General features: G+C 42.7%; 1 protein-coding gene across 1 annotated transcript in view; it reads left to right on the forward strand.

Moving 5' to 3' along the window:
- The window catches only part of TBX15 (T-box transcription factor 15), a 120645-nt gene that overhangs the window by 91474 nt on the left and 15276 nt on the right, over positions 1–13895 (forward strand). The gene's annotated exons all lie outside the window — the stretch shown is intronic.

The following is a 13895-nucleotide window of genomic DNA, read 5'->3' on the forward strand; positions in this document are numbered from 1 at the left end:
TAAGTTGTTTGCTGTTGCCCCCTTTTAGGGGCTCTGCCTTGGCCTTCTTGAGAACCTTGTTAGTGAAGAGGAGCTCAAAATAAAAGCTGGCCTTTGATAAAGAAGCCTCTATGGTGTTTAAGGTGTTTACTTGGGGTCCATGCATATTTCAGGGGTTCTGTGAGTTACCAGATAGAGAAAGAAAAGTTGTGAGTGGATGACCAGGTGTGCATTTTTCTCGGGAGAGGTCCATAGCTTTCTTTAAATTTTCAAAAAATATCTGTGACCAAAAAGTTAAGAATTTCTGCTCTAGACATCACCATCTGTCTCCAGAGACCAATCCTGGTGACTTTAGGTATCCAATTACTTTCTTTCCTTGTATCTCCAGCAGCATTTCATGTTTATTTTCTTCTTGGCATTCCAAAGAATGCTTTCTTTTTTTCTCCTTTTCCCCTTTGTTTTGTCTTCCCATTGGATTCCTTGTTTTTCAGTGGCGTGACTTAGAAGAGAAAATTAGAATAGAGAGGGTGTGTTGACCAGGATTAGAGCTTGCACCGGAAATTGGAGGCAGACTTTAATCTTGAGATTAAGACCTTGTGTCTTGAAGCATATATTTCTGGTTAGAAAATTGTGATAACAGCTCAGTTCAAGTCCTGAGGTTCTCCTGTCTCCTCACTAGGCCAGATAGGATCTCGACACATCATTTGGCCATGGCCTGTGTCTCCCTTAAGGCTGGTGAATATCTTACTGCTTAGGACAGACAAATGTCTGTCCTGAGTGATGGACTGTTCTTCTTTGTAAGAACTCCAGGAAAATAGAACAAGAGATCCTCATTAGCCCATGTCAGTGTCTTATTCATTAATTTCTGATAGCATGGAAATTCTTTATTATGTCGTATTAAAACCTGCAGGCTGTTTTCAATAACATCAGTAATTATAGTAGTTATCTGTGATTGAACACTACTGTGTTCCAGACTTTTTACTTACATTCTTTCTAATCTTTAAGGCAACCTGTTTGTTACCAATGAGGAAACAGGCTCAAAGAGCTTAAGCAGCTTTCCTAATGTCACACAGTAAATCTGGGAGTAGGGAAGGTAACCCAAGTCCACCTCACATCAGAGTCTGTGCACTTCAAGCTTTATCATGCTAGCAGTTTAATCTTGCTTATTTTATAGTCAACAGATATGGAGAATAGAGCTCTTTCTCTAAAAATCATTCTTCTACTTAAAGATCCTACTCAAGTAGCCAGATCTTTCCCTTTTCCAAATAAATCAACCAGTATTCTCTGGCTGTCTGTGCAGATTATTCACCATGACTTTGTCATTTACTTCCTCTGTGTGTGTGTGCGCACGCACATGCTCAGTCACTTCAGTAGTATCCGACTCAGTGTGACCCTATGGACTATAGCCCACCAGGCTCCTCAGTCCATGGGATTCTCCAGGCAAGAATCCTGGAGTGGGTTGCCACGCCCCCTCTCCAGAGGATCCTCACAACCCAGGGATTGAACCCTTCTCTCCTGCATTGCAGGCAGATTCTTTCTTGACTGAGCCACTAAAGAAAGCCCCGTTTACTCCCCATATCCCTGTAAATAAGGAGCCCCTAGTAGAGGATAGGAGGTCAGGCTGAACATCCCTAGCAGGTGAAACTGTGATATGATGAGTGAAGTCATCTGTGTCATGAAGGGACTGGGATGAATTAGCGAAGGTAGGAGCCATTCTCATCCTCCAACTCTGTGGGAAGCTAGACTAAAATAAACTTGTTGGGGCAAATACAGGAGTCCCTGTATTTTCTCTTTAAGAAGCTCAAAATTGCCTGTTAACCACACTTTAATTCTTACTGGCTGCCTGCAGGATGGCAGCAAGAATTATTAATGCCGTTTGACAGATGGGAAAATTGATGGGTGAGGATATAGAGGATTATTTATAAATCTCCAGGAACTGGTGGTCTATGCCAACACCAGAATCCAGTTAGTTCATCACCTTCTAATCAGTGGCTCATTGATGGCCTTTCTTGTGCTAACAGAGTTCTTAAGAATCTATGATTTTCCCCATGCATTTTAGACATCAGATGACTCATACAGACGTGCATGGTTTGATGAGTTGCATAGAAATGTACCCGAAACATATGGATTACATTTCCTTTAAAGACACATGGGCTTAAAAATTAGGAGGGAAAGTGCTTGGCCAGTGTTTTTTGGTTTTGTAGAACACAAAAACATTTGTGGAATACTTTGGAGTTATAGAAATTGCCAGACCTCAAACCAAAACACGTTAGGTTTGTCGATCTCCATCAATCCCAGTGTGATGCTGAGGTTCCAGAGGGGAGTGTGAGAGGGAAGATGGGAGGACGCAGCTGCCGCTGCGCTCTCTTAAAAAGCCTCTCACGAGTCTCCCTAGGCTCATAAACCTCTCACTACAGTGCTGGGGTGATGGAGCGTGGCTTGGGTGACAGCAGTGTCCTCTGACGGCTGAGAAGAACTTGAGGCAGCTCTCGTGAGGACACTTATTTCCCGTTCTTATTTATTTATTTTTGGCTGGGTCTTCACTGCTTTGCAAGGGTTCTCTCTAGTTGCAGAGATGCGGTGCACGGGCTTCTCATTGAAGTGGTTTTTCTTGCTGTGGAGCATAGGCTCTAGTCACGAGAGCTTCAGGAGTGGTGGCCCACCGGCCCTAGAGCACACGGGCTTTAGTAGTTGTGGCACATGGGCTTAGTTCTCCCATAGCATGAGGAATCTTTCTGGGCCAGGGGTCGAACCCATGACTCCTGCATTGGCAGGCAGATTCTCATCCATTGCCTCCACCAGGGAAGTCCTCCCATTCTTATTTGAATGAAAGGAGAGGTCTGTGAGAAGTATTCGTGGCTTGTAGCCCCATCACTTTCTCCTTCCCCTCAGTGGGAACCAGGGTGACGGATGTGATTGCTGAGTCTAGAACTCTTCAGGACTGCTTGCCTGCAGAGAGGATGCAATCTGGGCTCTTCCCGTTGCGTGGTAAGCCCAGCAGAGGAGGCCTGCGGAAGTCAACTCATTTCAGGGGGTTCCAGCACACTCTTTCAGCCTTCGTACTTCTGCTGTTGTCTCCAAATACTTTTTATCAACAGTAAAACTGGTGTTTTGGTCTCCATGGCATCAGGCTCCTAGGTCTTTCTCAGAAATTTATTCTGAGTTCAAATGAGGACAAGGGGTGATAACCGTTGGGTGTTCTGGAACCCCAATGGGAATCCCAGTGAGTTCACTGTGTCAACCCTGTGACTTCATCAGAGCCCATCATGGTTCCTCCTGCTTCTTTAGGAAGCATCATTCACACGCTACAGTGTGAGAAGGTCACTGCCCTTTGACCTTTACTTATGGAGCTCCTACTTTTCATTCACATGTAATTATGTCCCTGAATAGAAGTGTCTACCAAAGTGTGTGTCTCTCTGTGTGTGTGTGTGTGTGTGTTCATGTAATGGAGAAGAGTTGTAGACATCTAGTCCTTTTGCAGTGGAAACACTGACAGATTTTGCTTCCAGGTATTGTCTCTACAATGGGAGGGAGATTGTTCATTTCTGTTGTTCTTCCTTCTAGATTTCTCAGAAATTCTGTAGCCCAAATACAGCTTTGGGTGGAAGCATCAATATGTATTTACCTTTAGCAGGCCCAGCCCCAGGGTGCAATACCCAGCATCCCCTCTGGGAGATTCCTCATAAGGAGGAGGCAGTAACTCCTTCTTATCCCTGGGGGAAAACAGATGCCCTTAGCTTGAGTTAAGTTTTGTCTTGTGATCTGTGTTCCTAGGCTCTGTCTGTTCCCTGCTAGAATGAAGTTCCTTGCATATGGGGCTCTACCTTTTTCCGGTTCTTATTCTTATATTTTTCCCCATGTAGTACCAGGTATATAGAGTAAAATAATAATTGTTCCTTTGGTTACAAAACATTAAACAGAGTTGATGAGTGGCAGAGAAGTTAAAAATTGGGACCTCTGGAGTAAGAAAGCCTTAAGCCAACCAGGGGTGAGTCAGGTAGAGCAACAGTGGGGAGCTGGTTTTGGACACTAAGAATGGAAGAAAGAGTGAATCTATAAATAGTCTTTGTAGGAAAGACTAAGGGCAATTTTAATTCAAATCTGAGATGGACTGCTGCTATAAGACACTGATGTAGCTTAATTGTAGATTAGCAATGTTCAGGCCATTTGAACTGGCCCTGTACAGTGAGGGCGTGTTTGGGCTGCCCGGCTCCCTGAAGAGGGAGGACATCCAGCAAGTTCCAGAGGTGTGAGCCTCAGGGAAGATGGGCTCCTAGAAGCTGAGCCCAAGCGGAGTCAGGTTTGGTTGAGAAAGGCCTCAGGAGCAAACTGAGAGGTCAAGCGATGTCTTCGGCGATGACCACCCCAGTGGGAATCTGTCCAAAGAGAAACGAAGGGCCGGGGGCTGAAGAGAAACAGGAGTCTTTGCACTGAGCCTCATAGTCGAGAAGCAGCCTGGGAGGTCTGTGTCCATGTGCCTGGAGGGCCCATGTGTGCAGCTGGAGGGAGCGTTGCCACGGCAGAGACCTGGTGCTTGAAAGGGCACAGACAGGAGCAGCAGGAGAGAGGACCTTGCAGGTCTCAGCCAACATCCAAAGTGAAAACCTGCAAGGATTTTGTAAGATTTTACAGAAAACCTCAGTAAGTTTGGGAACATCTATATGGTTCCCAGGGACTTCCTCCAAAGTAAACACAAACACAAAGAGGAGAGGATTAAAATTATGACCTGTCGATGGAATGAAGGTTCTGTGAACTTGTTTTAGAAGTGCTGTGAACTGTGCGACTCTGGATTCTCCTCTGTTAACAGCCTTCATCCTGTCTCTGACCTTGGCCTTTGCCTATACTCCCAGCTTCCGTACAGTCTAAGACAACTACAGGGAGATTGTCCCAGGTGACGTGGTTTCCTCCAGATGCCCCTTGCTGGCACTGTTGTGCTTCCATGACAGGTCCCCATGGGAGTTGCCCTTCTGTAGTCCAGGGAGTTGTTGCAGCTTTTTGGGAGGGTGTCTTTGTTTCGATGGAGTTTTCCTTGGAGGCTTAAACCAGGACACTCAAATTCCACAAGGCAGGGACTGTCAGAGAGGGCCAGGCCCTATATTATGGGGAGCTTGGTTTTCAGGGGAAAGTAGTCTTGACTGGTTGCCTCTTACTAAAAACACAATAGGGCCTGCATTGTTGTTGTTTAGTCACTAAGTTTTATCCAATTCTTCATGACCCCGTTGACTGGAGCATGCCAGGCCGCCCTGTCCCTCACTATCTCTCAGAGTTTGCCCAAGTTCATGTCCGTTAAATCTGTCATGCTATCTAACCATCTCATCCTCTGCCACCCTCTTCTTTTGTCTTCAGTCTTTCCCAGCATCAGGGTCTTTTCCAATGAGTCAGCTCTTTGTGTCAGGTGGCTAAAATATGGCTTCAGCATCAGTCCTTCCAATGAGTATTCAGGGTTGATTTCCTTTAGTATTGACTGGTTTGATCTTCTTGCTGTCCAAGGGATTCTGAAGAGTCTTTGTAGCACCACAGTTTGAAAGCATCAATTCTTCAGTTCTCAGCCTTCTTTATTGTCCAACTCTCACATCCATACATGACTACTGAAAGACCATAGCTTTGACAGTACTGCCCTTAGTCAGAAAAGCGATGTCTCTGCTTTTTAATTTGCTGTCTAGGTTTGTCATGGCTTTCCTTCCAAGAGGCAAGCGTCTTCAAATTTGATGACTACAGTCCATACTTGTTTTGGAGCCTAAGAAGAGAAAACCTGTCACTGCTTTCCCTTTTCCCCCTTCTATTTTCCATGAAGTGATGGGACCAGATGCCATATCTTAGTATTTTTTAATGTCGAGTTTAATAGGTTACCCCTCACTAAAAACACAACAGGGCCTGTACTGAGCCTGAGCTGATTCTCAGAGTGTTTGCAGCAAGCACTGCTGCTTTCTGGGAATATGACTGGTGGTAGTGTTTCCTGGTGCCTAGTGTCCCTTACGTGTGTTGGGGGACGGTGATCTAAAAATGGAACCATTGACTGCCTTACGGGAATGGATGTGTCTGTTTACTGGAAGAGCATGCTTAATGAGGCTGAGACTTAATCCAAAGGAAGGAATCTCTACTGGTGTGGGGGAAAGTATTTGGGAGTAAAGTTTTTTTTTTTTTTTGTGGACCCCCCAGTTAAGCAGCTGCTGTCCCAAGGCCATGTTCACTGAATGAAAAGCCATTTCCTGGCATGAAAGAGGACTGTGAGATGAGGAATTCGAGTGCTGAAAGTTAACAGGAGGAAAAAGGGGAAAAGGTTAGCCCCAGGGCCACATCCTCTGAAAGAAACTGCTTTGGGAGTTAAGGTGCAGGTCGGTCTCAGTTAAAATCTGTTAGTAGAGCTCTCTAGTATGACCAAGTATCTCAAATACTATGTACACACTTATCTATCTGTTAATCTGAACATATGAAATTTCCTTAGTTGTAGGTCAGAATGGTGAGATATTAGCTATTTCATGCAGCTCAACCTTGTATATTTATTTCTAGGCATTCAAATCCTAAGTATATAAATAGTAGTAGTAATCATTTCATTGAGTATCTATGGTCCAAGTTTTCTACTTTTACCTCAGAGCTGATTGGTATCAGTATAGTTTCCCATTTTACTGATGGTAAGACCGAGTACGGTGAGGTAGTTGCTTTTAGAGCTGGCAAATCTGCCAATGACAGCATCCAGAGAATGGGGTCGCACTCCTCCGACAGGCATCACTTGCCAGTCAGCAGACACACTTGCCCCGTCCACCTCTGATTCCTCGTCACTCCTGAAGGTGAGCTTAGAGCCCAGGAATTGACCACTTGTCTTCCTTTCAATCAGTATGACTTTGCAAGTGTTTCCTTCACTTTAAATTTCTATAGTTTTTGTTTGTTCTTCCTTGAGCCATTGGCTGTATTTTTCCAGCCGGTCTCATCCTGCTCGTTCCTGGCAATCTCACTAGCCCCTGGAGATTTTGTACACTCTTTTGTTATCCCTGGCGTGGGTGCCATTCAACAGAACTATGGAAGCGATCAGTGCTGGACTCCCTGGTAGGCGTCGCTTCATCTGCAGCTGAAGGTAGCTGGCTTCATAGTGGACTCTGGCAGCAACCTCCTGCCAGACTCCTCCTGTTCATCCAGGCCATAGCTGTTTTTCGCGTCCTCGGGTTTACGGTCTTTCAGCCAGTGTTTAACATTTTTCTCTGCCTTGTTGTTTGTTCTCCCTCCTCTGTCATGAATCTTTCCCCCTATTGTCCTCTTGGCCATGTGGGTTTGCCAGAGAAAGTTGGCAGTTGTTTTATTATCTATGGCTCTTGCCCAGCGATGGTGTCATCTAACAGAGTGACGTCTGTTTAATGGCTAACACATTGGAGTCTGAAATATCTGCAAGATAATGAGGCCTACAGAGGCTTGAGGGACACATTTTTTTGGTTCTTAGAGGAGAGAATGAGAAACAAAATTAGGTAACATAGGGGTCCTTCCACATTCAATCCAGAACCAGACGGCTGACAAAACTTTGTATCCCAGTTAAGTAAGAATGTTTTCTCTTGTTCCATATCACAACCTGAGCAGATGGTGGGATTTCTATTACTTGAGTTAGACCAGTGGTCCTCATGCTTTTATTGTATTTTCTCTCTTGTGTTGAAATATTTTGTCCTAATCAGTATGCATTTATTAAGTAACAATTAAGAGGGAGTAATAGTATCTCCATTTTACAGGTAGGGAGCTTTAGGAGTGTGAGGTTATATAACTTGGCAAGGTTGCACCAGTTAAGTGGCAGGGTTGCAGCTGGAACCCTGGTCAACAGCCTGGCTCCTGACCTTGTACTCTTAACCAGTAAGCTAATCTGTGCCTTGTGTAATTTAGCATTACTCTACTTACTCAGACTCCAAGTGTTTACAGCACTCCCATGTTGGAAATCCCTGGGTAAGGAACAGTTTTAACTCAACTCTAAAATCTGTCCATTGGCCACCTGTTCTTCCAAACCATTGTAAAGTACCAGTTCATCAGGTAGGTGTATTTATTGCACACCTAAAGCCAAGGTTTTTTAAAAAAAATTTTAATTAGAGGATAATTACTTAACAATTTTGTGTTGGTTTCTGCCATATATCAACATGAATCAGCCATAGGTATACATATGTCTCCTCCCTCTGGAACCTCCCTCCCACCTCCCACCCCATCACACCCCTCTAGGTTGTCACAGAGCACTGGCTTTGGGTTGCCTGTGTCATACATCAAACTCCCACTTTTTATCTGTTTTGCACAAGGTAATGTATATGTTTCAATGCTACTCTCTCAAATCATCCCACCCTCTTCTCTCCCCCTACCCACGCCAGCCCCGGCCCCATGTCCGAAAGTCTGTTCTTTATGTCTGTGTCTCCTTTGCTGCCCTGCAAATAGGATCGTCAGTACCGTCTCTCTAGATTCCATACATATGCGTTAATATATGATATTTGTCTTTCTCTTACTTCACTCTGTGTAACAGGCTCTAGGTTCGTCTACCTCATAGGAACTGACTCAGATGCATTCCTTTTTATGGCTGAGTAATATTCCATTTATGTATGTACCACAACTTCTTTATCCATTCATCTGTCAATGGACATCTAGGTTGCTTCCATGTCCTGGCTGTTGTAAACAGTGCTGCAATAAACATTCCGGTACATATGTCTTTTTCAATTATGATTTCCTCAGGGTATATGCCCAGTAGTGGAATTGATGGGTCATATGGTAGTTTTATTCCTAGTTTTGAATGATGGCTTCTTTGTCAATTTGCAGACCTTCATTGGGAGGTCTTTAAGACTATCCCTGGAGAACGAATACCCTGAGGAATCTTAATATAGGAGAAAATTTTAGATCTAGTGAAGGAGAAGGACATGTGGAAGGTTTGACCTGACCACAGTGGACCAAGGACAGTCTAAGAAAAAGAATTAGAAAGTTGACATGTGGTAATCAGATTTGAAAAAACGGAACATTCTGTTTTTGTGTCTTTTCAAATGTTGGAACAGGAGGAGAAAGGGAAGGAGTTCTGAAGCACAGTATTGGCCATGGGATATAACCCAAGAACCTTCTGCTGCTACTGCTGCTAAGTTGCTTCAGTTGTGTCCGACCTAACATGGAATAAATACTCATGGTGTCCGGCCCCCACATCCTCCACCTCCCTCATCTTTCTCTTGGAGCTCCAGTCACCCTGAACTATTTTCAGTTCCTAGAATACATCTTTTCCACGCCTCCAAGTCCGTGCATATACTACTAACTCTACTGAGAAAGCTCTTTCTTCCTCTTATCTGTGTGAAAAGCTGCTGAGTGCCCTATAATATTAAGCTTAAATAACTGGCCTTTTATGGAACAACCCCCTACCCTTGAGTTTTCCAGGTGTATTCAAGACATCTTGCTCAGTGCCTCATGGTATCTTCTACATATCTCCAGTATAGCATGTGTCACACAGTTCAGAAATCAGTAATTTACATGTCATTATCTTTCTGTTGAGCAGAATTCTCCTTGAGGGTAAAGACCCTGGGGGTGTTTTTTTGCCTTTATATCTCTTGAAATTAGCACATAATTGTCTTCCTGATTGAATAACCTCTTTTTGACTTCAAGACCTCATCTCATTAGACTTTCCTTAGTCCTTGACTGTCTTCTATTGACAGCTAATCAGTGATCCTAACAATCCATAGTATAAGTTCCCCTTATTAATGGAATCACCAGCAAAGCCTAAGATGTCAGAATTACAAAGATAATAAATGAAAGAAACATAAAAAATAGTATTCTATCTGAAGATAAATAAAAACCAGAAACTATGCATAGGTGTGTTATCTAACAGGTTGTGAATGTAGTTGTAGTTATTGTAATCATCAAATATTTGATAAACCTCAAAGGTATGGTCTCACTTTTTTTTTTTTTTTTTGGAATGAGAAGATTGGAAGACTATTTCTTTTCACTTTGACTGTTTTTCCAAATCAGTTGACTCTCAAGGCATCATCAATTTACAGAAGAGCTCTTTGACTTGCTTCTTCGCTTTCCCTTTCTCCCTCCTCTTCAGTGCATGCTATTGGCTTGGCCAGTGAGCAGATGGAAATGTCTAAAGAGGACAGGCCTGGAAATCAGAGAGGTGATTACAGCCAAACAATTGAACAAAGGGGGTTTAGATATGGTCTCTGTTGTCACTGGAGCAAAGAGGGGAAAGTAAGCAAGATGGGGACACTTGCCAATTTGATCATCTTTGATTGGAAGCTTCGGAGATGACATCAGGTCTCTGGTGTTTAGCAGACCCTTTGAGGCCCACCATGCGGAACATGTTTATGACATGTAGGTTACCTAAGACTACTTTTTTTTATCCATTAGAGAATGAATTCACTTTTAAAACCCTTGAGATGAAGTTTTGAAAACTGGGATATAATGATGATGAATAAGTAAACAACATGTCACTGCTTAGCATAAACTTTGAATAGACATCCAAGTGGCTGAAGATGTTAATGGGTAGTTGGGAAGGATTCTTATAAGAGAAGATGAGGGTAGAAATGACTGTCCTGTGCTAGGGGACTCAGACTCTGTTGAAGGTTAGAAATTCTATGACCAGAACAGAAGAAATCAAAGAAAAACTGAAACCTCTCTGGGACCTGAGTCAAGAAAGACACAAACAGCCATATGTAGATGCAATTCCCATCTCTGGTACTAGAGAATTCTTTCTGTCTTCAGAGTCTTGACTGGATATCAAGTTGTTTTCCTGTTTTAGGCTTAGAAAAATGAATGCTGGTTAAAGTTTGGGAAATAGTGACTCAGTAATAAAAATAGTAATAAATATTAAATAAATAAATAATAAAAATGATTCCTTTATTTATTAATTTAATATATATAAATTGAAATCTTGCCATGTAAAAGGCATTGTGCTAAGTATGGGACATAGAAAAGCATGACTGTGGGACTTCCCTGGTGATCCAGTGGTTGAGAATCCACCTGCTAATGCAGAGGACATGGGTTCGATCCCTGATTGGGGCAGATCCCACATGCTGAGGGGCAATTAAGTCCACGTGCCACAACTACTGAGGCTCGCAAGCCCTAGAGCCCATGCTCCATGACAAGAGAAGCCACTACAATGAGAAGCCTCACACACCACAATGGAAGAGTAGCCCCTGCTCTCCACAACTAGAGAAAGCAAATGTGCTGCAATGAAGACTCAGGGCAGCCAAAAATAAATTTTAAAAAATATGGTGGAAAGTGAATTAGCTAATACTTACCTTGCTGCAGCACTTTACCAAATCCTGATAAATAAACAAAATAGTGCTTTTGAACAATTTGGTCTATACAATAAAACTTAGTGAAGTCTGAAGACAGATATGATGTGGCATATAGTAAACAATAACTATGTTTGTGCTTAGTCATATCCACCTCTTTGTGACACCATGGACCGTAGCCCACCAGGCTCCTCTGTCCATGGAGATTCTCCAGGCAAAAATATTGGAGTGGGTTGCCATGCCTTCCGCCAGGGAATCTTCCCGACCCAGGAATTGAACCTAGGTCTCCCACATTTCAGGTGGATTCTTCACCATCTGAGCCACCAGGGAAGCCCATAGTAAACAGAGAGGATTTATTTTTTTAAAAAGAGACCCAATCTGAATATATAAATAGATTCAGTAAGGTCTAGGATGAATCTATAAGAGATAGATCCACAGCACATTAGTAAAGTGTGGTTGGAATGTATGGACTCAGCTGTTAGTTTTTGGTAGTCATGCCCAACCCCAAATTCACCACAAAAAAAACCCTCCTTGGGACAGACACCTGGACTGGATGGACCATGGGCACGTCCATATGTGGCATGCCATACATTATGCCAAGAGCTAGGGAAGCTTTTCCTGAAGAGTGTATGGAAAGTGTCTGGCACTCTTACTGTTCACCCATTGGCAGTGTTCTTACCTGAAGAGTCCCATGGACAGAGGAGCCTGGCAGGCTATGGTCCACAGGGTCACAAAGAATTGGACACAACTGAAATGACTTAGCATACAACACGATAGGACCAGGGGCTTCCAAGGTGGCTCAGTGGTAAAGAATCTGCCTGCTAATGCAGGATATGCCAGTTCCATCCCTGGGTCAGGAAGATCCCTGGCAACCCACTCTGGTATTCTTGCCCAGAGAATCCCATGGACAGAAGAGCTTGGTTCATGGGGTTGCAGAAGAGTCGGACAGACTTAATGAGTAAACAACAACAATAACAACAACAATGGAACCAGAGGGTATAAGTTACATCGGTTACTCTGGAATTTTCTGTATTATCTTTGATACTTCTATAAATCTAAAAGTATTCCAAAATAAAATGTTTATTTTTTAAAAACTAAAAATGTTTATTTTTTTTAACAAGAAAAAGTTACATCAGAGATTTCAGCTCAAGGTCAGAAAGACCTTTCTAATAGATCTGTCACAAAACTATATATTTTCCTTGGGAAATACTCAAACCGAGGCTAGATAACTCTCCATCTAAGATGGTAACATAGGGAGATTTTAGATTTGGATAATGGATGAATGTCTGCTATCCTTTTTAGAGTTAACTACTTAAATAAAATTATTAATACCTTTGCCTTTTTTGCCTGTTATGTAAATAAAATTAATGTTCATTTTTTATTCCTTTAATAAATATATCATTGACAGTATACCAGTGTATTATGACTTCTTCACAGTGTTCTATTATTTTATTATGAAGTGAGAAGGAACTGTTCTTTGTCCTTGAACTAATATTTTGTCCCCATCATTGGTACATGTTGCTGGAAGAATGGAATAGGAGGTGGAACAATAGAGACTTTGGCCATTTTCAGTGAGCTTCTCATGCCATTAAAGAGAATCCTAAGATGTTCTGGTGAGCCCCCAACATTCCGAAACAAGGCAGTAAGAGCTAAGCCTGGCATGTCTATTTTTTATGTTCATCAAGGCTCAGCATGGCTTTATCTGCCTATCCTCTTATTATTCTGAACTCCCTAATTGCCTGGACTGTTTCTCTCCACAAATAGTTTCATGTACTGTATTCAGCATTAATGTACGGTGACTATGTGGAGATGTCTTCTATTCCTACTTTTAACAGATTAACAGCTAATAAACACCATGTAACACCCTCTCCTCTCAACCTCTTCTAAAAATACAGAGTTTGATTTGCCAACATTGGTGTATTTAAAGCCTCCAAGATTCCAGGGAAGACTTTAGAAAGTTAACTGTGCAAGTATGGCCAGTTCAGAGAGGAAATTTTCCAACACAAAGAGTCAATCAGTGTATCAGCAGCTCATCAGAGAAGAACCTCAGGGGATCTTGTAATCATTTATTAGGGAAGGATATTTGTTCCCACTTAATATAAAGCTTCTCACATTATTCTTGCTGTGCTGGACTGAAGAGAACACTGGACATGTATTACCTAGGGAGGCCAGGCAGCGTAAATTTCATCTCAAGAGGAAAGCGTATCTTTTCCAGGAAGGGACACTGTGTTCCTTTCCAGTGACTTTGCAATGAAAGGATTTATGCTCCCTACTCTTCTTTAACTTTCTTCTCCTACCTTCTTCTGCCCAAATTTCCCCTGCCTCCATGTAGCTGGAAGTGAAACAATTAGTTTTAAAGAGTGAATAATCAGAAGCTGTGTTTCAAAGCTGTAAACAAAGCTCCAACCAATATTCTCCTTTGAGGATATGGAATATCAGCAGCAATATGTTTAAGATAATCCAGATAGCCTGGATAATTATGTTAAAACAATGTCCATCAATCTCATATATTGTTGTTGTTTAGTTGCTAGGTTGTGTCTGACTTTTTGGGACCCCGCCTACTGTAGCCCGCCAAACTCCTTCTGTCTATGGGATTTCCCAAGCACGAATACTGGAGTGGGTTACCATTTCTTTCTCCAGGGGATCTTCATGACCCAGGGATTGAACCCCTGTCTCCTGCATTGGCAGGTG

Source organism: Odocoileus virginianus, chromosome 5 (assembly GCF_023699985.2).
Source record: "Odocoileus virginianus isolate 20LAN1187 ecotype Illinois chromosome 5, Ovbor_1.2, whole genome shotgun sequence".
In the NCBI taxonomy this organism is placed as follows: Eukaryota; Metazoa; Chordata; class Mammalia; order Artiodactyla; family Cervidae; genus Odocoileus; species Odocoileus virginianus.